Source organism: Athene cunicularia (genome assembly GCF_003259725.1).
Source record: "Athene cunicularia isolate RWA chromosome 3 unlocalized genomic scaffold, athCun1 chr3_part1, whole genome shotgun sequence".
Classification (NCBI taxonomy): domain Eukaryota; kingdom Metazoa; phylum Chordata; class Aves; order Strigiformes; family Strigidae; genus Athene; species Athene cunicularia.
Window position 1 is genome coordinate 79,277,333 of NW_020799097.1, and position 25,348 is coordinate 79,302,680.

The window sequence follows — 25,348 nt, forward strand, 5'->3', positions numbered from 1 at the left end:
TCTGACTTGGCTTCCTGGTTTGACCTGGGAGACCCCTCATCGCCATAGACTTCTCCGGTGATGAACAGGACTGTTGTGTGAACCTGGTTACCGTCACCAGACCTCCTCTGCTCTTGTTCAGGCACTGTGGGGCTGCAGCCTCACCAGTGAGGTCACTGCCCTACCTGCATTGCCACTGGGCTGCTGGCTGGCCTTTCCTTCTGGAGCAGCCCAGCCTTGCTGCTCTGTGGCAGGGGGCTTTAAAGCCCTGAGAGCAAAGGTGGTCAGAACACTCGGCTGTAACTACCGTAGTAATTAGACAGTGTCCAAACAATAGCTACAGCTTGTGGGATTATTTGCTGCTGAAAAGAGCTTGAAAAACTGAAAACAAGTACAATCAGCAAAGTGTGTGTATCAATATGCAATAACACCTTGCATTCGCTGCTTTCCTAGACCTTGCAGCTGACATCCAGATCTTTCTCACCCATAACCAGGCTACTGCATACACTGTGTTTCAACATTTCAAATGTGAAGCTGGTTCAGAACATGGAAGCTCATTTGTTAAAGATTATGTTCTTGCAACTGATACTCCTAGTACTGGTTTGTATTGCTTTTGAAGTCCCAGGTAGGACATTAAGTTTAACCTACAGTGTCCCGGCTATGATTTTTTTTACCAGGAATTATGTAGTTCTCTTAGGGCTCTGTAGTCAAGACAACACAGGATGAGTTAAAGAGTTAGTTGTCTAGAAAAGACAGAGAGACAGCTGGCAGAGTATTCTGAGTACTCACCAGCCTGAGTTATTTATTATTACTACAAAATTAAGGACTAATGTTTGGTTTTGCTTGTGCCAACTAGGAAAATATATTATTGTATTAAAAAAAATCCAACCCAATAGTCTTGAATATTAGTTTGTTCAGGTAAGGAATCAAACACAAGTACTGTCTCTGATGCTGTACTGGGTGCTGCTCAATTGCACAAGTAGGAGTTATGGTAGTGCACAACTGAAATCTCTCAAACAAGCTAGTAATCAGAGTGCAGGCAGGACTTTGGCTATAGTAATTTCAAGTTCTGTCTCACATATCTCTCTATACTGCAGATAGGGAGGTGGCCAAAGAACTGCTCTGACTGCAGAATTTCAGCCACACGGTGTGTTGCATTCTGCACTGGGTGTTCATATTTGATATCAAAATTGTGTTTCATCAATAAGCATCACCCAAAGACTCAACTCTCCTAATTGTTTATATTTGCAACTACTACTCACCAGTCCTTCAGAGACGAAGGACTTGATTTGCTAATCTGACACAGTCACAAACCTGAAAAGTCTAGCGAAGTAAGGAAGAAACATAGAACACAAGGGATGGATACAACATTTAATATTTTTAGGCATTTATCTTTGTGCTGGTTCTTTTTATTGTCCCACGGTTAGTCATTAGATCACTTATTTAATGACCTATTATTAGTAGTGGTCACACAGATAAAAAGGGATATGTTCAGTGTTAATATACTTAATCTAGGAATGATTTTTGATATAAAATGTGTTGATATTTCAAGTATATTAATCTCTTTTTCATGCTAGAAGGCACAAGAAATACTAGGCACAGAAACCAATCCTGGATATAAGCCCTCTGACAGTGCTTGATAACTCGAGGCTTTTTAATAGAGAATGGTGCCCTCTGTCTCAAAAATTAGGTAGCCAAGCATGCAGTTGGCCATTGGACTCTTATTAATAAAAGAGCAGAACTACTGTAAGAGCGGTTGTGATCTTAGATGTGTTTTCTAAATATGCTGTAGGTAGCTCAAAAAGTCATTGTGCTGTGAAAGCAATCATAATTTTTAGAAGTGATGAGAAACTTGCATGTCATTTATGGCATTTGGAAAATTTAAGTCAAGGTAACCCTTCAGGAGTTAGCTTTATCAGATCCAGCTTTATTTTAGTCAAGGTTTTGTTTGTTTGCTAATAGCAGAGGCCCAACAAGCTCTGTATTTACTTTCTGAGAATAATTTTCATTTGTGATGATGATGCAGCTCATCTAAAAGGATGTAAGTGTATAAAGTGCTGCCTTTTGATAATCATCTTTGCCCTCTGGTTTAATTACCTATCCGATCCTTTAGTCCTTCTGATCTGCATTCTGCTGGAGGGTTTTCAATTTGAGTAAAGCTTATCCAGGTTTGATGCATGCTGGTGATAAAGCTAGACCTCTTGTTATGTAATACGCATATGAAAGATCACCACTTTTAAATATGGTGATAAGCCTGACACAGAATCTTAACCATCTTTGGGCAAATTGCAATACTTCTCTCTTTAACAAAGCCTTCATTTTGTAGGTGTGATTTGATTTCTGTTCTACCTTCCCTGAAGAGGGGAGACTCCACAAAGGAGCAAGTAGGAAAGGTTCAAAAAATCCACTGGCGACGTTGCATTTCCAAACAAAAGAGGGAGAGCAGCTACACGATTGATGAAAAGCAGTACAGAGAGTTAAGAAGGTGGCCAGTGCATCTAGACAAAGTTCTAGGTTTTAAACACAATTCAGAAACCTAGGGCATACTGTACTTCCATCATGGTTGCAATACACTTAATGCAGTTAGATTTTTTTAATTGACTATCCGCATATCTAGGCTCATTTTGCAACTGTGTGTGATGCCTCTGCAAGTCTAGACAGTAATTGTGGTTTATGCTTTACATAAAGGTTACGTTTTGAACGGTTGCCTGAAGTGGCCAAACAAAAGAAGTAATTAATAACCTGCAGATTCATCCTCCTTTTATTTTGAGGAGGGAATTATTTTACTTCTTTGCATTACTGATTACTATATTAATTCCTGGCAACAAATAGTGCTGTAAGAAACTTTTGCTCCAAGCAAGCTAAAAAAAAAAGCATCAAAGAAAAAAACATTAAGTGCTAATAGAAGCCAGTTTGTGTGTCCTAACACTTACTTGCTGGGAGTAGGAAAAAAATCCCAAATTTGCTATTGTGCATTTGTTTACACTAACGTGTTATTGCTTAATCAATCCACCATCCCTCTCCCTGATAAACACCCCCATCTGTCTTTAGAGAGAGCCCAACCTAGCAAGGCTGATAGCTGCTTGGTTTAGAAATTAAGATAGGGGGCGGGAGGGGGGAGAAGCTTCTATTGCTTGTGCTCCAGGAGTGCAGTGATTCAGGGGGTTGTTAACTGCCCCGTGTGATGCACACAAGTTGCTACAGCTGGTGCCAGCCCACAGCATTTAAATTTTGAGAGAATGTGTCCAGCCTGCTGGACGATAAGATGCATTTGTCTTTCCATGTACTGGATATGATCTATGCTTCGAAAAAGAATATTTTCAACCCCAAGACAGTTGTATTTGTTAGATATAAGAGGGTAGCACGTGTGAAGTTTCTGTTTGAGACTGTAGCATTTTTCTCCCATACAAAAAGTTTTCTCACTCTTTTTATAGTCTTCAGTTAAATCTCTGAAGGGCCAGAGGGAGTTCCCCCCCTCCCTCCCCCCCGAATTCTGTTGGGTTTAAATTGGACTAGAAGAGGAGATAAATCAGTTTAAAGGTAACTTTACAGAAGAAGATTATGAGGCCAGAATTGTTTGAAAAAGAGAAATTAAGGGCTAATGTTTTGTTTTAGATGGCTTGTGCAACTATCTTCAGATTAACTGCACGCTTTTAGATGTGTTAGGCTGAGAGTGCTGGGAAATTAGCCCAGGCTTTCGGACTTGTGGTAGCTTTCCTGACTGCTGGGCTACAAACTCACATGACAGATTGCACCCAGCACAGTAAGCTGCAGAAAGTAGTTAATGGAAAATAGACTGCTTTGATGTTCACTTCTGGTGGGCTGATCCTCTGGTTTAAAGGCTAAACATCTATTGTCCTTAGTAGGAGTTTTCTTTACAAAAGACTTTCACAAAATCTGTAATATCCCATTTTGTTTTTTGAGACTGTGGTTTGCTCTATTTTTACATTCAGTAGCCAGCAAATATTTTCAAGAGCATTTGTAATTTTTTAGTCTCAAACTTCAGATACCACAGACAGGACCTTATTTCTCAGAATTTGCTAAGCATCTATCCTCTTCTGCTAAAGCAGATGTCTCTAAAGTATTTCCATTAGAGCACCAGAAACGAAGGCACCTAAACACACTGACTGCTTTCCTGAAAAATGAGGCTAAGGACTGCAGAGATGCACCTTAGAAAACAGTCTTGGCTAGAATTAAAATGGGGGGGGAGGGGGGGGAGAGTGAGAGCAAATACAGTTACAGCCTATGATTAGAAATCTTAACAATGACAGAGAGTTCTGTTTAATTTCTAACTGCTTAAAAGCAGGCCTGGGGAAATGCTCTGCTTAGAAATGTCATGGAAAGTGCAGCTGGTCCATGGGCTTTATCTTGAAAAGCAAAGGATCTTTCCCATTTTGCAGTGACACTGCCATTTACTGGGCCATACCACTAGCAATTTGCAACAATGGGAGGGAAAAAAGCTGCCATTTGACCTAGAATGCAATTTTCAACTAATTAATAAAGTGACCATTAGTGCCCGAGGGGATAATAACAGGAATAAGAACAAATTACTATGGGATGCAAAGGAGGCTTGGGCATTGTATTGCAAATTTCTTATGGTGCTATTCTTCTTTTTTTTTCTCACTAATACTTTTAAAGTGCCCCCACTCAACACTTGCTCCTTGTAGGACCCTTGCAAACCACATAAGAATTAGCCCTTCAAAGATCAATCAGGATCTAATTGTTGTTAACAAAGTGCCACCTGGAGAGAAATGTTACAATATACCTTCATTACAAAGCATTCAATCTCTCTCACGCTCACAAGTCTTGGCTACAGTACAGACAAAAAGAAGCGGTTACTAGCATTAAGATCAGGCACCTGCAATTGCTTGTAAAACACTGCCAGTCCCTGCACAAATATGCTCCTAACATTGCATGAGCCTCGTTAGAACTGCTCTGTTTATGCTTCCTCAGAGCAAATTTTGCTGGGGACTCTATTTGCAGCACTTTAACATATCACTGAAGCCCTCGTGTTGATGAGGATGTTGAGCAAAGCAACTGCACCATTTGCTGTGCTCTCTCATAGGCTCCCGGATCTGCTCTCAGAAGCATTCTTCTGTATTTTATGGCCCCTGTTCTCTGTGTCCCAAAGGCAATTGTTCAGGAGCCCCCAGTGAACTGACTTTTAATGCCCTGGTTTCGTTTCTCTGCCCTGTCAGAGACTTTACTTGCAGGTATAGCGTATCTGCTGTAGGTCCTGCCTATGCTAGTACTTTGCAGCTTCAATGGCTGAAATTCAAGGCAAGACCCACATTACCCAGTGTCTGCCACTTAACTCTTGGACATCTTTGTGGCTACATGTCCACAGAAGTTGAAGTCAAATGGTGTCCTTGTCATCCATCCTGAAAATTTGCAGTGGAGTGCTTTATAGCAAATTGAAAACTAGTGTCTGCAGACTTGCTTTATGCTTTGTTTACAGAGTCAGGGAGTTGGCTTGACTGAAGGCTAACCCGCTCAAGAAACTAAAAATACTCGGGTTTGATCAGTTAACTTGGTCTGTCTGCTGGGACTGCACCAAAGCTCAAAGGAAGGCAGCAAAAAGGAGGGGCAGAAGCTGGTAGCTAGGAGTAGATGAGGGAACACAGGACCTTCCCTTTAGTGGAAGGACTTGCTCCACATTAAGGTGAAGCCAGCCTCTCTTCTCATTTTGAAAAACTTTAATTTTTTTAAACAGTGGGAGGTACAGAGTCATAGAACAGCCCAGGTTGGATATATACAGATACATACATGGGGAGAAATGTCATGCGCAGTTCCCATCTTGTTGGATAACTGATCCAGTGCCCTAATTGCCTCATATTTTGGAACATATATATTCCAACTAGAAATACAGAAGATATTTTTTCTGATAAAGAGCACATTATACAAAACCAGACCAATCCTTCTGGATCCTGAAAGGCTTCATTTGTAAATGTCATTCCAAATGTCTTTAACTGGCAGATACTGGCTGTGTGTACTCACCCTGCACTTGTTTTGTAAACAGGCAGAGTTACTGCCACAAATGAAACACATGCCTCGAAGTTTTTTCTTTGACTTTGTATCTTTGACCATCTTTAGCTTCCATGTAAGACCGTTGATCATAAAGGAACTGTGATGCTTTAACGTCAGTGAAGATTTGCCAGAGAACTAAATGGTGATGTTTGAAACACAAAGTGTTTCACAAAGTAATCAGAACAGTCAGGCTGCGCCAAATCAGTGAGTATATACAAACTTTGTTTACATATAGTGGAGGAAAGGAACAAAACATGCCCTATGACTGGAAGAGCATCCCCTAAACAGTACTGAAAGAGGTGGGCTTCCAACAGCACAATCCCAAGACTTGCAGAGTGCCTTTTTGATACACCAAGTCATTGATGGCATAAAGCAGCCCAGAGCATAAAATGGGCACCTCTTAGTGGTCGGACATCCTTGTGCTTGAAATTAATCAAAAATCGTTCAGGTGCTTGGTCTTTTCAGGTTAAAAGTGCTCTTAAATGGCTTTACTACAGTTACAGTGCTTGTCTCTGGAAGTTAGCAACAACAGTGCGTGCTTGGGACGCCTTGCTACTTCTGCAGAAATCTACAGTCTGTGTGTGATTGTCTGCTCCTTGGCATACATCGTTCATTAGGCAGTTCTCACTGAACACATGTTTTCAGAGTTGATGAGTATCTAATTCAGTCTGCTGTAAGAGGATTCTGTCTAATCAGTACGATATGAGACAGAGTTAGGCAACCTGATTAATTCCCCTGCACCCTCCTAGACCTGTAATTTACTAACTCCGTGACCTTGGCCAAGCCGTACCAATATCTTGACACCCACTGTCATCTGCTGGAACACAGCCTGCCATTTTTAGAAGTCTCTATGAAGCTTAGATCCATTGGGCACTGATCATTGTAGTGGGTGACCACTAAATGTGTGGAATATTACCCCAATAACTAATGCTGAGGCAAGATACTGAGGTGTGCAAAACTAGAAGCTGCTTGAAAACATCAGTAATCGACTCCTTGTGCTGCTCTTTGCTAAAAGAGGGTTGATGATATTCACATCTCAGAAAGATATAGCTTGAAGGAGGGCAGGAGATCCATATGTGAATGGGCCATAGGACTGCATAGCATCTGGGTAAAGCTTCCGAGAAGAAACTGTGTGAATAAATAGGGGGGTGTACAGGGGGTTATCCAGACTGCAAATCTCTGATCGAATTCATGCTCTTCAAAGACAGGCACAAGGAACAGAGATGCAAGGATTTGCCATCCCCAAAACAGCTTGGCAGTCCCCCAGGACTGTAGACTAGCTTCACTGGAGGGTCTGTTCTTCTGCTGACACAAGAGATGGATGTACATACAAGTCCCATTAGCACTGAAGGGAGGTGCCTGCTAAACTTTCCCATGCATTAGTGGAGGAAAAGACTTCTAAAGGTATCTCACAAGGTAACAGAAGGTTGTTGCTGCACATGTTGCATTTGTTTAATATTTGCCTGTGATACAGCTGTATGCTTACATCATTTGGACATCTTGCTGTCTGTCACAAAGAGGCATTTTGGAGCTGTCTAGCATGCTTGCCCATTATCCTCAATACAAGTCTATAAATATACAACTTGTGTGTAACCTGTTTGCATACTGATTCCCTGTGTCCTAGATCAATCTGTTGATTTCCAAGGACTATAGTCCCCTTTGATTCCTAGATTTTATTGAATGCTTATCAGCAGGGATATATGCTTGATTATTTATTTTTTATTCCTTCTGTGGCTGTTTTTCTGTCTTTTGTAGCAAACATTAATTTGTGAGCTGAAGAAAGTTATTCCTTTGTGACAGTGTGTTGTGGGGCCTTATTTAATCCCGTGGGTTATTTGGGTGCATTCTGCTGGGGGAGAGATGGAAGGAGTAAGAGAAAAACCTGTAGAAATCAGTGGAACTGGAGATCTAGAGTCCTAGAAGGTGGCAATCTGTTAATTAGTGTTCTTGGGAAAACCTTCCTGTGATGAAAATAAAGCCCCATCGTTAAAACCCACTGCATTTTCCTTTTCTGCCCCTGAATGTTGTTAACAATGTTGCACTCTGGTTAAGTAAAAATCTAAAACTGCAGTGAAGTGTTAGTAATCGGTTCCTGAGCAGATTCCCTAATGCTATTCACTTTTCCCTGCTAATCTTCCTGTGTGAGTTATAACAATGCAGCACCAAATGAGAAGGAAATGTCAGGTTATGTTTCAGGGCCAGCCTCCTGCCCACCCTCCATCTGTGCTGATGTCAGTGCTTATTGGAACATATGCTGCCTGTTGCTCACTGACCATCTGTTAGCTGAGCTGATGAAGTGTTCCCGTTGCTGGGACAACCCGGCCCTTGATTGCCAGTGGCACCGCAAACATTTTCCGCTCAGGTTTCACTTTTATCTGTGCTCTGGAATGGCAGCCCCGCCGTGGTACTGGTTACCCCATCCCTCTCCCTTTTGGAGCCACAAGCAAAAGGCAAGAGATGGGCAACTTTTCCCTTGGTTAAGAGTCACTTGTTCTGTAATTGCTGTGTGTTGTAGTTGTGCCTGACAGCCACAAACCTTTCAGACATAACTGAATCCAAATGTAACCATTCCTTTATGGTGTAGGCCTCTGTGGAGCAAAAGCAATGTTAAGCCGTAGCAGTGATAATAAAACATTCTGACCACAGTGCAGCCTTTTTGCAGCTCTGTCTGGTGAGCTTTCCCCCTCTCCTAAAAATCTCTACAAACTTTAATCAATCCTCATGACAAGCCTGTGGGGCTGGCAGGTGGTATTCCCATTTTAAAGGGGAGAAGCAAAGTGTGAGAGCTGGCACGAGAAGCACGGCATGCCCACCTCCCAGCCCTCGCCTGCTGAGATCACTAGACCATATTGCCCTTCGTTACACACCAAGAGCCCCAGCTCAGCTGTGGTGCCAACAGGAGCTGCATACCAGACATGAGGGCTGAGTAGACTGTATCCTGTAGTTCCTTCCGTCTTATATGTGAAGGGACCACGATAGCTAGGGTAGAAAGTGGCGGCCTTTAGGGTGAGGAAAGACTGGATGCTTGGTAGCGTTAAATGCTCCGAAGTTGTGAAATGTCTTGGTGTCTCATTTTCCGTGTTGGTATTTCTTAGTGTTTTCCCCACAACCCTGGGGTATTGGTCTCTGCATGACAGCAGTCATTTACATGATCTCTTAGCCCCAGCCTCGGGGCCAAAGACTCTCCCATCATCCTTCCATTTGTCTCCCTCCCCTTCTGTCCAACCTTGCCTTTTTCCAGTTTTCAAAAAAATCTTTTCTCAGATACATTGTCCCTTTGCAGTCCCTATGTAGCAAAAGCAAACTTTGTAGCCTTTCTCTCCTTCCAACCTGTCCTTTCTGTCTCCTACCACAGTCCTCTGTCAATAGTACCTGTAGCCTGGCCAGTCAGTCGTACTCTGGCTGGCCTTTTTGCCAACTCTTGTTGCTTCTCATGTTTCTAAAATTCTATTTTCTTCTGTCCCTAGCACAAAAATCCTCTTCCCATTTTTTAATGCATCCTGTCAGATATCTATACCATCTTTTCATAAGGCTAAGTTGTAAGCTCTTCAGAAAAAGGTCTATTTATTTTCACGTCAATTACTGTTTTAATTAAATGACTGAATAGTACAATAATGCTGTGTGCTCAGAGACTACATGATGTGTGTGGTAGAGCTGGATAAGATATGATACCTACTGACATAATCCTATATGTTAATAATAATGTACAACTTCAGCATATGTTGCTATTTCAGGATGTTCTGGCACAACAGGCTGGTTTTATTCACCCTGGGGACAAGTACATGAACAAATTACAGCAAGGCCAGCAAGGGTGGGGATTTACATTGCCTCATCTGCTTTGTGGTGAGTGCCGGAGTGTGGGGTCTTATTTCGTGGTGTGTGTGAGGTAGTCACTGTGCTTTTGTCAAGTGGCAAGCTGGGTCTCTTAGCTTGCCTTTATTGTGGTTATGATAAAAGCATTTATCTGCAGTTTATCACAATTACCACACTGGAGCATGAGCACTCTAAATTTATACTCTCTCTTGTGACAACTCGTTTGGTGCCAGTCTGCTTTTCAATCCACTTTGGTGTCCTTGTTTATTGCCAGAATGGTGCAAATGTGCCAGTATGTAGATGAAAATTGGGCCAATCTTTTCTTCCCTCCAAGAATGTCATAGAGCTTGGGGGTTTTGCTGGCTTTACAGGCCTGGACTACTATGCATTTTAAATCTAAACAATGCAGAATGTAACACTTTGCTTTAAGATTTGACAACTTGATTTTCCTTCAGTCAAAAAACATGAAGGAAAACTGGTAGCATGAGCCACCATCTGCCCAGCCTCCAGCAGGGTTTGTAGTTCCCAACTGAAAGTGCTATTTTTACACAGGACAGGAGTGCATGTTCTGTGCAGTTTTTAGACTCAGATTAAATGGTTGCACTGATTTCTCCGTGTGGCTGAGAAGATAGTTTGCAGTGTGGCTTTACTGAGTGGTATTTGAACAGTGAGAGTGGCAAATTAAAAGAGTTTCAGAGCTTTGGGATGCTACTAACAAGGTGAGATGAGTCATATGCATGTACTTTACCAGAAATTTGTAATGTCTGCGCATTTCTAGGAGTGTGTAGCAGCTAAGGGTCATGTGGAAATTTCAGATAGCAATGCCCTTCCTTCCTTCATGGGTAGCTATGTAATGGTTACTGTCCTCATCTTAAGTGGTGGTGGAGGTCCCTGGTGCGGTGCCTGTCTACATACAGCATGAGAAGGCAAACTGTAGATGTTTTACTGCAAGTATATACACAGGCTTCTGAGATGTGTACACATAGCCTTGGCTTGCAAAAAACAGAGGGGTGGATATGAATTGCTTGTTTGATGTTGCTTAGAGAGGGGTATTGGAACTAATAACAGAAGCGCTGTTGGGCTGGTAGGGAATTTTCTCAGCTGGTCGATGTCTATTGACACCATTAGAGAAATACTGATTTTTACCAGGCAAGAACCTGATCTTTGCTGTGGCTGGAGTGTTAGGCATTCAGAGCTCTCCTTAATCACAGCTTTAACATATATCCTCAATCTGGATGGTTGGATCCTGTAAGAACAATACATACTTGCCTGCACTGCTGTGCTCTAAGGTTTGCAAAGCGGGGCCGTTGTGTGTGCTTTTGTGAAAAAATCCTGTCCTCCCTGCAGCGCGGGGGGCAGGCTGCCACTAACATCAGTTGCGCGAGGATTTGCTCTGCACTGCCCGGGTTTTGGAGATCACTCTCCGCACAAATTAATTAAAAGATGCCTTAGGTAGGTGTCCAGCCGGCACAGAAGGAACCCAGCTCTGTTACTAGTCTGCAATCCCCAGTTTTCCAGCTGTCACTATGTAATACGGTCTCCCCCTCACGTAATTCCTTCCTGTAGTCCAATAGAAGTCCTTTAAAGAAGAAAAAAAGAAAGAAAGAGGAACAACAAGCAAGTAATCCTGTCATACGATCTGCCCCAGTAGTTTGGGGCCTGTTTCTCTTTCAGGGGCTGTGAGCATGCTTTGAGGTGCACAATAGAGATGCCTTCTCCATTGACTGTGGAGCTCAATGAGCCAAACTGGGCAGCAGCCCCGGTAACAGCAGCAGCAGCAGCAGTGGTGCAGCGCAGTAATGGGCCCAACTGTTAACTGATTTAACACTCTGCCAGCTGCAGTCCCTGAGCTCAGAGAGGAGCGGCAGGCCTTTTAATATTACCTTTCAGCCAATTAGACATATGTCACTTTCATAAAACCTTTCGTGTGTGCTCCCGTAGAGGAGAAGATCTGCTGGTGAGGAGGAAACTGCATTACCTGCCTCCCTCCCAGACACACGGTCCCTCCCTTGAGTAGGAATTTCTTGTTGTTTCTGGTATTTTTAGCACTGATGGAAGTGCCTGGAGAAAGGTAAAGAGGGAAAGAGAATGACTCTCAGAGCTCCAGGAGTTTTTCAAATAGTCTTATAGGCTGCCTGGGATAGGAAGCTTTTACAGCAAAGGTGGGTTTTGTGTCGTCAAATTGAAATGAGACCACTTTCATCACCTGAACACTGAGAAGGTTAGCATCATCATCTGAATCGGCCTGAGTTTGTTTCACATTAAAAAAAAAAAACCCAATCTCAAAGAAACTTTGGATTCAGGTGAAGTAAATGAGTACACAGATGCCAGAGGACTGGTGCTGAACGTAAAAGTTTTGGCTCAACAATCAATTTCACAAAAAAGTACCAGTAAAACTGTTACTAGTGAGCTGCAGCTCAAGGAGAGTACTGAAGGCTGCATGTTTTGTCCAAAGGAGCAGCAGCAGCAGCCATACTTCTGAGTCACCAAACACCAGTTTGGGGTGGGTCTGTGGATCCACGGCAGACACTCCACAGTCAGTGTCTTTAGGGGTTGAAAGTACACGGGAAATGAACGTTACGAATGCTTATTTTCAGAATCAATGTGGAAAGCAAAAGTGTTTCTATCGGTCATAAAAGAGATATTACACTTTTTATTCCTTCAGGTTGATTGGATGTTTTTATTTCAGTAAGGTTGAAATTCTTATTTCAGTCATGTCAGTTTCTTTGCGCTTTTTGTATTAAAATACACAAAAAATGCAATATTAGAAGGCATATTAAATCATGATGAAATGGGGCAGATTATGTTGTTTAAAATAAAATATTTAGTATAATATGTTCAAAAGATTTTAATTACAAAAGTCAATTTACTTATTAAAGTGAGTTGAACCTAAGAAATTGAGACAAAATTAACAAAATTAAAAAGCTAAGATAAATGAAGGGGGTTTTTTCATATCAAAGTAAAAATCAAAGCATTCTGGAGATGGGAACTGATTGACAGAAAAGCATTTATTTTAAAATCCTGGCCTAAAGCTTTCAAGCTGGCACTTGTTGCTGACCAAGCAGAAATGAGTGATCCAGAGCTGTATGAAAATTGCTTGTTTCTCCCACTGGAGGGGAGAGACCTGCACAGGTTTTGCACGCTATCAGACCTGGGCAACAAACTGTGTGTGGCATGCAAGAAAAGAGGGGAATGGGGAACGGCTATTGCTTCAATAACTGGGAAAAGGAGTGCTGAAACTACATTAGTCAGCTAGGTGGGTCTCTGAATAAATGTGATCAGTTTTGGCTTTCCCAAGTTTATTCTGGGTCTTCCTCTGCAGTCTCTTCAGTCATCTTCCCAGTAGAATGTTCTCTGATGTAGATTTTTGGTGCTTGGTAATCAAGAAGTAGTGCTTGTCAAGGGCAATGAGGCAAGTCGTATTTTGGGGTGAGGATCACGCTCAATCTAAATGTGCGGGAGTAGTCTTCAGGTATTCAGTCCTTTTTACACCTGAAGAAAGACTTGAGCTTATTTTTTGAAAAAGAAACTCTCTTTTCCAAAAACCTCTTTCCTTCCAATGTTTTGACGAGCTTCAGGCAGTGATGACAGGATTATGGAGTGGTAATATATAAGCTGAAATGAGATGCTATTTGAAAGATCCCAGGGCTGTAGTCAGATAAATTCTTTAAGCTGGCATAAGTTGTCAGTGTTGATAAAAGCAGTATTTCCACACTTCCTCTGCTTCAGGCTGCTTGTTGTCATCCTTGTACTATTCTCTTCCTTTCACCATACTTGTCTTTTCCTACCCTAATGGTGACCTGGAGCAGATTCAGCTAGAGTTGGTAGAGTCGTGGTGGGGATCCATTTTCCCAGTCTAGTTCATCACATGATTATGCAAACTGTTGTGTCAGTAGGTAGGATATGGTACCCCCAAGGATGGAGATGAGCAGACAGGTCAGGGAGAGAGCAGAAACACTTTTTTTGTGTGTTAGCACTAGCTTATTGTCTTGACTGAAGTCTATTTTCCCATTTACTAAGGACAGTTTGCCCATTGTTAGCAGCTGGATCACCTGCCAAAAGAAGCCACTTGAGGAAATATTACAAGTGAGTGTCTTGTCCAGCCAGCAGCTGGTGAGCCAAGGTCAGGCATTCCTCTTGCTGATGGTTCCTGTGGTCAAAATTCTTTTATGAGACGCCTTACAGGTGTTGCTACCTCTAGACTTTGTTTGGATGTGGTAACTTTCTCAGTGGGGTAGTTCAGTGCTGCTAAGCATATTTTTGATGACGATCCTCACTTTATCTGAGTACATAGTTTGTGGGTAAAACTGAGACTCTGAACACAAGTAGGGAACTGGTAAGTTTCAATATATCATCAATAAACAACATGATCTTTTCCCCCTGTAGAAGTATGTCGGATATTTACTTCACAGGTCTTGTATAACATGATCATTCTCTTTTTCATCTTTCTCTGCCAAATTTTCACTGAAGTGATCTTGCAAAGTCTGTTCCTTTCCACCGTCAGTCATTTAGTTGGTATGGCTTGGAACTTGCATATCTTTGTGCATTTGAATCCATTACTAATGCATAAGCATTCATCAGTTTGGCAGGAATGGACATTACACATCTGTAATTCATAAGCTTCAAGACAGTTTTGGGTGATGATGATTCAGGCATCCACTGAATGTCCAAATTCCCTTTGGCATCAGTTGTCCAGCCATAACTTGTTGGATCCAGCAGAGTGGGTTCACATTGCAGGAATCATCTCCAAATTCCTCCTTAATAGTTTGCATGCAGTTCATGCTGGAATAAGCAATCTTTGCATGGGGGAAGATGGCTGGAGTCGATTTCATCCCTTTTGGCAGAGAAAGGTTGATAATGGCATCAGTTGTTGCACTTTTAGGGACAAACAGATGGCATGTGAATTCTTGTAATTTCTGAAAGAAGCCTGATGAAAGCTCCCAGGGTTGTCCAAACACTGAAAAGTTATATTGATAATGGCATTTTCTTTGCATGAGTTCTAGGGCTCCCAGTTTTCCTTTGTCTGAAAAAACACTAACAGCGTTGCATCCCAAAAAGACATGCAGGCCAATCGGTACTCTGTATGCGTTAGTCCCGGGGGAGCAAGCTATTATATTGCTGTCAGTGAGTGATGTTTTGTGTCTGTTTTCTGACTTTCTCACACATTAGCCAAGATCTATATTACTGCTAGATTTTACCCATTGTTTGAGCATGCAGTATAACACACATCTTCCTTCTCTGATGGTACTTTGAGAAGTCCTGTTTTATTGTGGCGGTCTCTGGTTAGGAAGAAAAAGAGGATCACAGCTGAATAGAGATGTGATGTACTTTACCTTTGTGATTTGCACGCGCACACACACACACACACACACACACACACACACACACCATCTTTTAAGCAAGATTTTGATGAGGTTTGACTTGTTCATCGGACAAGAGAAAAATTTGTCTCTTATTTGGATTTTGTGGCCTGCAGTTGTGTCCTTGAAATAAATGCTGGTAGTGGATCCTCTTGGATTTCTCACCACCTTTTGTTGTTATTGTCTGGTAAATGTTTAACAGTGTATTAACTTTATGACTTTCTGCACCTTCGTATAGTTCAAATGAGCAGAGATGCCTTGTTAACACCGCTCAGCCTTTGGACAAGCTTTGTTAATAACACAGACAGATGGGATAGTAATGGTTTCAGGGGGGCTTTGGTTGATTGGGTTTTTTTTCCCCATCTGACTAAATAAACTAAGTCTTAGTCAAAGAGGTTTATCCGTTGCTCTGTTCTTCCTGATGGGCTTAAGTCTTACTTCTATCCTGTTAGTATTGTATGAAGAAGCCATGTGCATTTGACTTAATTCAGTTCTGAGGACTGAAAAGGCCACAGCTCACTCTCACTGCATACTTTGATGTCTGCTATCCTCTGTAAAACTGCTCTACACAGCACCACTTGGATGCCTATTGATTTTTTACTTGGTTGCTTTCAGCTCTGTGTTCAGCACTAAATTATCTTTGGCAAGCATATCCATCAGCAAGTTGTCTGGATACGTGATCTGTTTTCCCTTTGTCACCCTGGCTGATATGTACCTAGTGTCTCCTTCAAACCTGGTCTTTCGGGCACCAAACATTTTATTTCTTAGTTGAAATATTATTTATTGTTTTACATTTTTAATTTTTTGACAAAACCACTCTTGCTTTGAGATAAAAGTTGGTATCATATCTGGATTAACATACACTTTATGATAAATGCAAAGATCACTTGGTATACAAAGGGTTTTTTTCCTGCAGAATATTCAGAATTTGGATTATCTATCTGGTATTCTTTAACGCTGTTATTTTGGCTGCCTTTGCTTTAAAGTACAAATAGCAACACTGCCAGTAATTAATGAACTCTTGCAGCCACAACTGCTCTATTGAAAATGGCAGGAATCCTGGTTCATTACAGTATTCCGTACTTGCATATCAGCACATGATGTATTACATTTTACAGGTGATTACTAGTCCTTTCTCTTTTTTCAGGTATCTGGGGGTGGGTGGTGGTGTTTTGAGGGTGTCCACTTCCTTCTTGTGGAAGACACATTTGTACTTCTTGGATCCTGTTTCTTTGTTTTCCTAGAAATTTCTCCATTCTCAGCCACTGTTGCCTTACTCCTTTGACTCAATGACATCCCAAAAAAACGATTTTTGGACATGGTTATTTATACTTCTCATAATCCTGAGTCTGTGAGGCTTCATTTTTGTTCAAGCCCATAGCAATATCCTGAAATGGAATCTGGTTGCAGATTTAAGCAGCTTTCAGAAGAGTATTTGCAAATGCATGCTCAGAAGTGGCTTTAGGTTATAGCTTGGTCTTCCAAAATTGTGTGAAGTGTGTGCATTTTCTGTGTTGTTTCAAAGATGTTCACCCCTCCTTTCTTCACTGCTTACTTTCACTGATGTGACACTAATATTTCAAATCTGCAATAAAAGATGCATGTATTTGAGGGAGCAGCAAAGTTCATCATCAGGTAAACATAAACAGAATGAGCATATTTGTAATGAAAACTGATGTGGCATTTGGTTTTTATTTATTTGGTGACCATTTTGGAAAAGGTAACCAGATAGACAGTAGTAATTTGTCATCAAACTGCTAAACCACATAGATAAGTTCTGTAACAACAGGCAAACCATGGAGCTAATGAATAGTCTGCAGATTCATACAGATAAATCCATCCTAACTCGAAATTTGTCCCTTCAGATGATACCACTTAACTACTCAGAGTCATTGATTGAGGAAAAGTGCTGCATTTCCACCTCGGGTGAGCACTCAACCAGTAATAGGAGGACAAATACAGATATTCTTTATGCTATCCCTGACTGTCCTTAACCAAGCAGAGAGTGAGAAATTTTAGCAAAGAAGCAGAATTCAACAACTCAGTAAGATACACCAAAATAATGCAAAGATGTGTTCCTCTCAGAATAAATTGCTTTAATTCAATGCTTTGTGTTATTCAACTCACATAAATTTCTGATATTTTTCTGACTCCCCTTCCAAATCAGATGGATGACTCCCTTGTTACTGAATTTTCATATATATAGCCTTGAAAACTCAAACCTTTCAGTTCATTCTCCACTCTCTCTGTAAGAAGAAGTGACTAGACAGATCTAGACCAGAAAACTGTTGAAATGGGTATGTTCCTGGGAAACATTTCATCCTTAGCAAAATAATATATCTGTCTAAATTTCATGTGGTTGCAAGTGCCCCCATCAGCCCTAGCCAGCAGTATTTGGTAGTGCCATGAATGAAATAAATATTACCCCCAGAAAGCAATTGCCCATGCAGAACACTGTTAGCACAGTTCTTCCACTCACCTTTCTTTGATTACATGCATTTAGATGGTAAATGGAAGGAGCAGACAAACATACAAGTGACAACAGACTAAATAATCTGATTAATAAAGTAGATTGACTGCCTGTATAATAATTTATATTTCTCCTTTGATTTTAAAGTTTAAAATGGCTCATAATAACCCAGAGAGATAAACCTGACAATCATCCACCTAAGAAAATTCATTAAAAATTTAAGATGAGAAATTCCATGGCAAGAGCAGATGAACTGGAGGAGCATCATCTCCATGCGATTTCTGCTTTGTGTTTGTATACTCTGGTGTTTAATAAAGTGCTGGCTGTAGTTGAGGGTTTTCCCCATGACTGAGACATTCATAATGTCTCCCATACAGATTCCTTGCACCTAGTAAAGTTTAGTTCTGCTAAAGACTTGTCTTCAGTAAGGACACAAACTGTCTTTCTCAACTCGGGTGACCATTTTCATGGGACTTGCAAGAATTTAATGTCTTGGAGTGTAATTTCAACCTCCGTCAAACTTGATAGAAACTGGCTAGTTAACTTAAAGGCAATCAAGAAAGCTGAGTGTACATGAAGACAGGCGAACTTGTAGAAAATTATTGAACGAACATTTTTTCCGTAAACTTGTCTTTAAAAGGTTGTTGAACATCGGGCTCTTATTTCTGTGTAGTAATATTCTATCAGCTTCTAGTGACTTTATTGCAGTTGTGAATCCTTGATGCTTTGGGGACTTTCTTACCTGCTGATGCGCATTTAGGAATCAGATGTGAAGCTCACTTTTTCTGACAGCTTATCTCTTTTGAAATTGTAGTGAGGTACAATGAACGTGGACATAGCTGTTCAAATGTGAAGTTTTGTCCTATTTAAAACATGCGCTGCATGCTTGAAAACATTGGTTATTCTTGCCTTTTTTTTTTCTTTTTTTTATGCCTTGAAAGACTTGAGAGTCAAACAGAGATACCATATCTGTCTTTGAGCGGAACAATTAAGGTAATTAGCCAAGGCAACTACTCAGTCTATACAAAGTAGATCTGAGAAAAATAGGAGGAATTTCTCCCTGTGAAAGAGACACTTGAAATTACCTCCAGATTCTCAGTAACTGCTGTCAACTGGCCGGCATGCAAACCAAAAAGGACAAAGCCTGAGCAAGAGGAAGAGGGAAAACAAGACACTTAAAACTATCCCAGAGGAGATTAGATGAAGATCCCTCTACAGGAACTCTTGACACTCCAGACGCAAGCCTAAGAGACTGTCCTGAATTAGACATGTCAGAAAGCAGAGCTAACAATAGCCACTGGGCCCAGCAGGCTGAGCCCTGCTCCCCGGGGTCTGCACTGTCCATCAGGAATTAGTCACTGGGGCAGAAGAGGCAAAAGAAAGGGAGAGTCGGAAACAGCCACCATCCTTCTCTTGGCCCCTTCAACCCGAGTGAGCGATGTAAGCAGGAGGTGTTGCTTGTGGATAGCTGCGATAACCCCCTTGCAGAGCAGTGCTGTAAGATAACTGCTGCCAATAAGGTCTGCAACAATATTTAAGATCTTATCTGCCACAAGAAAACACAGATGTTACACCTAAAATAAATCATCTGAGGTGCTTTCAGATGATGGAATAAATGCAAAAATTGTTTGGCTGTAGAGAAGCACTATGGCAAAAGTGAAGAGTAACATCCTTAGCATTTGCACTTATCTTTCTTTTTTGGCCCTTCACTCCCTCAGTATTTCCATTGTGGTGGCATTCAGACCATAGCAGGACATGTTGGTGCTACGCAGACTTGTCCCTTTCATGGCAGCCAAAGGCTGGTAAGACATGGGTGTGATGACTGCCTTGCTTCACTGCTGCCACAGCTTGGAGGACATGTGGAGCAGGGCGTGCTCGAAGCACATCTGTCATTGCTGATGTTGAGAAATGGTGGGGACACTATCTTACATTTGGAATCCAAGCTCAGGGGATTGCTGAAGAGCTCTTTGCAGGCAGCGTATTATAAGAGGGCTTGTAAAAGCACAACCTTAGCTGGTAAGAAGGAATGAAGAAATAATTTGGAGCTGCATGTTTTCTAAAAGCTTTAATTCTTAGCTCCTGAAGCATACTCTGATGTATTAGTAGTTCAACTGGAAGAATCTATATGGGGAGGCTAGAGCAGGGGTCCTGGTAGGAGAGGTTGACAAAATGTGTAACTCAGGAGATTGATGCTGTTCAACTTGATCTATTCTGCAGAGAGCTTTGTGTCACTCTTAGACACACCATGATTTAATGTTCAGGATTGTATACCGCTTGTCATTAACTCCATCAACTACTGGTTTTCTAACCCCTTCATCCAAGTGTCAGATGTTTCACTTGCAAATATCTCTAGGACAAGCCTTCTCATCCAGAGGAAGCAGAAGGAAATTGCCCTCCTTAATGAGTGTGGACTAAGAGAGGAGGAAAGCTTCCTGCCTGCCCTCTGTGAACACAGTTCAGGTCCGTCATAGGTACTGTTTGATGTGCCTGAACTTCTCCTTCAGATAAACTGTAAAGCCAGGGTTCTGACTTTTTGTTATTGAATGGCTCCTGGTACTTTTCACAGCTGTGAAGTGCCAACTTGTGTGTTGCACCTAAATTCCAGGTTGAGATAACTGGACTTCATCTTTCTGTTTTCACACATGGTTTCTGTTCTCTCCTGCGTGTATTGGCCTAAATTGTTGGGTACCACTTGTTGAGCTAAACTGCTTCCTTGTGCCACAGTAGTCAAGGGCAGCCTTATTTTAGCAACAGGCTTGTTTTGCATGGTGTTACCTACATGCTGATTCCAAAGGGGTCCTTCCTCCAGCTGGTGCTTCCCTTGATTTCAGGACAAATGTGAGGAGAAGGTTTAAGTAAGGACTGCAATCCTAGGTTTAAATTAAAGCAGACTCTGGTGCCAGTATTGAATTTCATTCCTTCTCTTCAGCTCAGAGACTGAAAAGGCTGCTCTGTCAGCAGCCAGGTGCAGCAGTGGGGTCTGAGTCTATATGTCCCTCAGTTAAAACGGTGCTGTGGAATTCACAGAGTTAAAATAGCTTGTATATCGATATTGTCATCATTATACAGTATCTCTAATAGGCTAATAGCAAGGTTGTGAGAAAAATCCTGTTGTTTGGGGGGTTTTTGACCAATAGGTCAGCTTTAAAAGAAAATACTTTCAAAGGTTTCAGTAAGAGCCCCAAAAGATCCTGGAAACAGGGGAACTTCTGAGAACTCCAAGTGTGAAGCTGTAAAGTCTTCATATGCTAAAAAAAGAATCTTTAACGCTTAAGCATTTGTCCTCTATTCAGCTATTTTGTAAGTGTTGCTGCAAATGCAGCAAGAGCTGAAAACAGGCAGCCTTTTAACAGTGGCGCTTTTTTTTGTGGCTGTTTAATAAACATAGACTAGATACAAATTTAGCCAATAAAACGTTCATGTAGTATGTATGTATGTATAATACATGCACAAAAGGGCTATTCAAAATGCATAGCAACCACTCGGCAGGGTTTAATTTTCCTTAACAGTTTCCCATTTTCCTTTAAATTTGGGATGGGAGTGGGGGGTAGCAATCAGAATCCTTGGCATAAATAGGATAATAATAAGGAAGTTCCTGGTATTGTTGCCGTTACAGTTTTTAACAAAGCATACAGCTGAATTCAGATAAAAGAAAGTTTCTGATTAAAAGGGACCGTATGAATGAAAAATCTGAAAAGTTACTGGAAATTTCTCGTAGTTCTTAATCACTGTCATATGTTAATCGTATGAGAAATGAAAAACTAGCCAAGAGTTTTGTAACATGTTTTGTTAATTTGGTTAACACTTTTTAAAAAATGTATTTTAAAAACTATTAGCATTCTGTATGATAGCACACATAAATTATGTCAGCCAAACAGTACAGCAGGTTACATCATTGCCTTCTGTGACATTTATGAAGCCAGCATCTGCTGTGCATGATGGGTTGGCTTTTTCCAAAGCCTATCTAAGGGGTTTACAGCTGGCTTTCCAAATATATGCCCTGCCATGTTCTTAAAGTGATACACACACACACACACACACAGAGAAGTCATTTGCAGGTTTATATTTTCATCCAGTTTGCTCACTTAGCGGAGCCTGCTGGAGTGTTCTTGTGTGCTGGCAGTGAAATCTTGAGTGTTAAACAGATGTTTCTGTTACAATAACACATAGATGCCCAGATTGAAACTGTAATCCCATTTTAGTTACAGTGAAGAAGTAGAAATTATTAATACTTGCTTGTAGCATGGTGTGAGGATTGAGGCTGCTGAGTGCTGTAGAACCTTGAAGAATACAGAGACGGGGAGGATTGAGGTGTTTGATGCCTAATGATACAACTAAGATTTGGTGGTTTGCTTTTTTTTTTTTTCCCCCCCAGAGGAATCTACCCTTCTGACTCTCACTGAAATCTGGTAGTTAGGTGCCTTCAGACACTTAATGGTCCAGGATCTGAACTCTCTGACAATCTAGCTTGTGCACTGTGCAGGGGGAAAGGCTGGAGATGTGCCTGTAGGGTTTTGCAAATGCAAGGAAGATAAAGGTTTTCAACAACTTGGGATCTAGACAGCTGCAAAAACAGGAGTGGTGATAAAATAGCATCTTCTACCAGCCTCAGCAGGATACTGTGTAGGTTGGTCTGCCTGGTTTATTTTGACCTGCCAGAGTTTTTTTGTTTTGCTTTCTGTGTTGAACAGCACAAGCCTCCTATGACGTGTTAGTGAAATAGGTGGAAGAACCTTATGGTCTTCCATTTGCTTCTTCATCTTCCTCTGCTACAAAAATAACTTTCTGCTGTCTAGAATGACAGAACAATCTTGTGATATATGGATGAAGATACATGCATGTGTGTGTGTGTGCATATATGTGTACGAAGCATTCCACACGTGAGTCCTGATATCAAACAATATCAAACAAAGCCTGAGACCCCTGCAGTGCACCAAATCCTCTTGTAGTTCTGATATGTGTGTAAAGCGGGTAACTAGTAATTCTTCCCCAAAAAGTTTTTCTCTGCCTCTCCATATATCTGTTTTGTGAGGAGCAAGCAGAGGAGAAATCCATGTTACCAAGAGGCATCTCAGTTTCTCTCACCTGATTGAAGGGTTCAGCTTCAGATTCCCCTGCAAAACCCACCAGCAAAACACAAAGCTGATACTGAACCTTTTTTTCCCCTGAGCTTTTCAGTGGCCTGAGACACCTTTCCTTGGGGCAGCACTTCTGCTTGCAAAAAGCCAATCATTGCATCAAAGCCCCAGACTCTGGAGAACATGGGTTGTGCCATCACAGGGCTGCTTTTCAAGGAGGCATCTGTGCTTAGCATATGGCAACTATTTATTATAGCTGTTGCATTGAGAAACAACAATTCCCATGATAATTGTTTCTCGTATATCAAGATGCTTCAATCTCTGTTTCCCACAACATTCTGCTTGTCTGGTATGTGTGTGCCAATGTCACCACAGTCCTAGCAGACAGTTGTCTACGTTTTGTCATTACTGAGGGTAAACAGACATGACTTGAGTGGGAAGGAGAGCGGGGGAAGTGGACTGCTAATTTAGTCTGGCTTTAATACTGCACTGTGAAAGAAGTACTGAATGATTTGTGGGCAATATTTACAAACCTCCCCTCCCTCAATCCATCCATCCCTTTTCTTCAAGCACACATTGTTTAAGGGCATTAATGCTATTATTTGCCAGAATGCAGTACAGACGATGCTTGGTTTTGCAAGGGGATGGGGAGCCTTTTCTTTCCTGTCCCCATCCCCGTCCCCCCATCAACTAGTGCTGTGTTTGTTATTCTGAAAGAAACACTCCTGTGTTCCCTTAAAAATATATAACATATATGGACATTTACTCATAAATTCATGCATACACTTTCAGCACCTATATACAATATATATCTTTTCTCCCTTTGAATACAGTAATCACATATGTACCTTTCATATGCTAGATGTCAAAATCCCTAAACACATAAATTAATTCTTTAAAAAAAAAAAAAAAAAAAGAGAAAGAAGAACACACTATAAGGCAGACTCCCACTGTCTCATCACAGCAAGACCTTGACTTCTGTTGCCTGACCTGGCTGTGATGTTCCTTTGTGGGCTTTGAGTTTTGGAGAACATTACAGGTACTGATCTTGTGAATAGGCACACCACTGAAACAGTTCAGCATCTAGGCTCTTTGTTTGCATAAATCAGTGCAACTCCATAGACTTTCAGCATCAGTGTCTTGGCCCATGCCAGGTGAGATTTGGATCCATGACATTTGTTGATGCTTCCTTTTTTCTTTTATTTTTTTGTTTTGTATGGTTGTTTGGGGGTGCGAAGGGATAGGATGCACCTTTTATTAGTTAATGAAAGCACATTATACCTGGAGATGTCCAAGCAAAACCATCATCTGAGAGTTCTGTGCAACAGCTAAACATTGCATTCATTGTCTCAGATAGCCAGAGCCACTCCTGAGACGCTGTAGCATGAAAAATCATTATTTAAATAAATAAAATTAAGGATTTAAATTAAAAATAAGGATTTAAGTTTGATGCAGTACCCAAGGATTAGTTAAGAAGGGTGTTGACTCTTACAATGTTTTTTTACATAGATCATACTACAGGAAAACTCAAGCATAACCAAGATTTGATCTCAGCTCATTCTGTGTGTACTAAAGCAGAGAGAAGAGTCTATTAGTTCTGGATAAATTAGGTTCTGTTGAAAACACAGCATTAATCCCTTTCAAAGGACCCAAGCTCTTCATGCCATGATGAGAGCCTCAATGATACTCAACATTTGTGAATCTGACTCTTGTTCTTTTGTGTAGCACTGATTTGTTTACACTAACCAGAGGACATTCACACATACCATGTTATTCATAAGTTCATCTGATTTTAACCAACTTGTCTGCTTTCATGTTAAAAACTGAGATGAAACGATTTTGGTTGTGTGGTGAGGTGGTCCAGATCTTAGTGAAGTTACATGACACTGCTGCTTTATATCCTGCTAACTGAGTCCTGTATTTGCATGTAAAAGTCTGACTTCATAATGCTGCTTTATTTTTGGCTTTGTGCAAGCTGTTTCTAGTTGAATCAATAGTAAAACTGCTCCTTAAGGCAGATAAATATGTAATTAGTAGAAATAATGGAGCAGTAGTCAGTCAGCTGCAAAACTGATGCTTCATCTAAATGTGTGTGAGGCACTTTATTTAGTTGGCATGTTGCTAACATCTATTAAGTTAAATTATGAGAAGTGTTTTGAGGCCTTTCACACAGAATGTTGAAGCTTTTCATTCCTTATTTACATGTATGAATATATATGCATGGAGATTTCAACCCATGAATTAACTCCAGAGGAAAACAAACCACCAGATAAACACAAAGCCTGGGTTTGTGTTTGGGTTTATTATTTTTTCTCTTTAGAAAGCAAAGAAGCATCCTTACAGAATTTTCTGATTAATTTATTCAAAGAACTTAATTGATGTATCACAACACAGCAGTATAATTTACATGGCATTAAAAAATGGAATTGCTTAGTTCTTCACACTGACAGCAGCCAGCTGAGAGAGTAACGAGAAGTCAACCTTTAATGGTCATTTTTATGACTTTGAAATGTGCTTTTGTTTAAATCTCACCTCATGCTGTTGGGTTTGCTAAATATTGAAATATTATTCAGTGTTCAGTTAACACCATGTAACACTGTTAGCTCTGGGTGGGTGGGTGG

General features: G+C 41.0%; 1 protein-coding gene across 1 annotated transcript in view; it reads left to right on the forward strand.

Annotated features, from left to right (window-relative positions):
- The window catches only part of FAM120B (family with sequence similarity 120B), a 61,041-nt gene extending 55,617 nt beyond the window's left edge, over positions 1-5,424 (forward strand). Inside the window, exon 12 of the transcript XR_003398086.1 lies at positions 5,414-5,424. The gene's annotated coding sequence lies outside the window, so the exon portion shown is untranslated. The remainder of the gene's footprint in view (positions 1-5,413) is intronic.
- Positions 5,425-25,348: the final 19,924 nt, after the last annotated feature.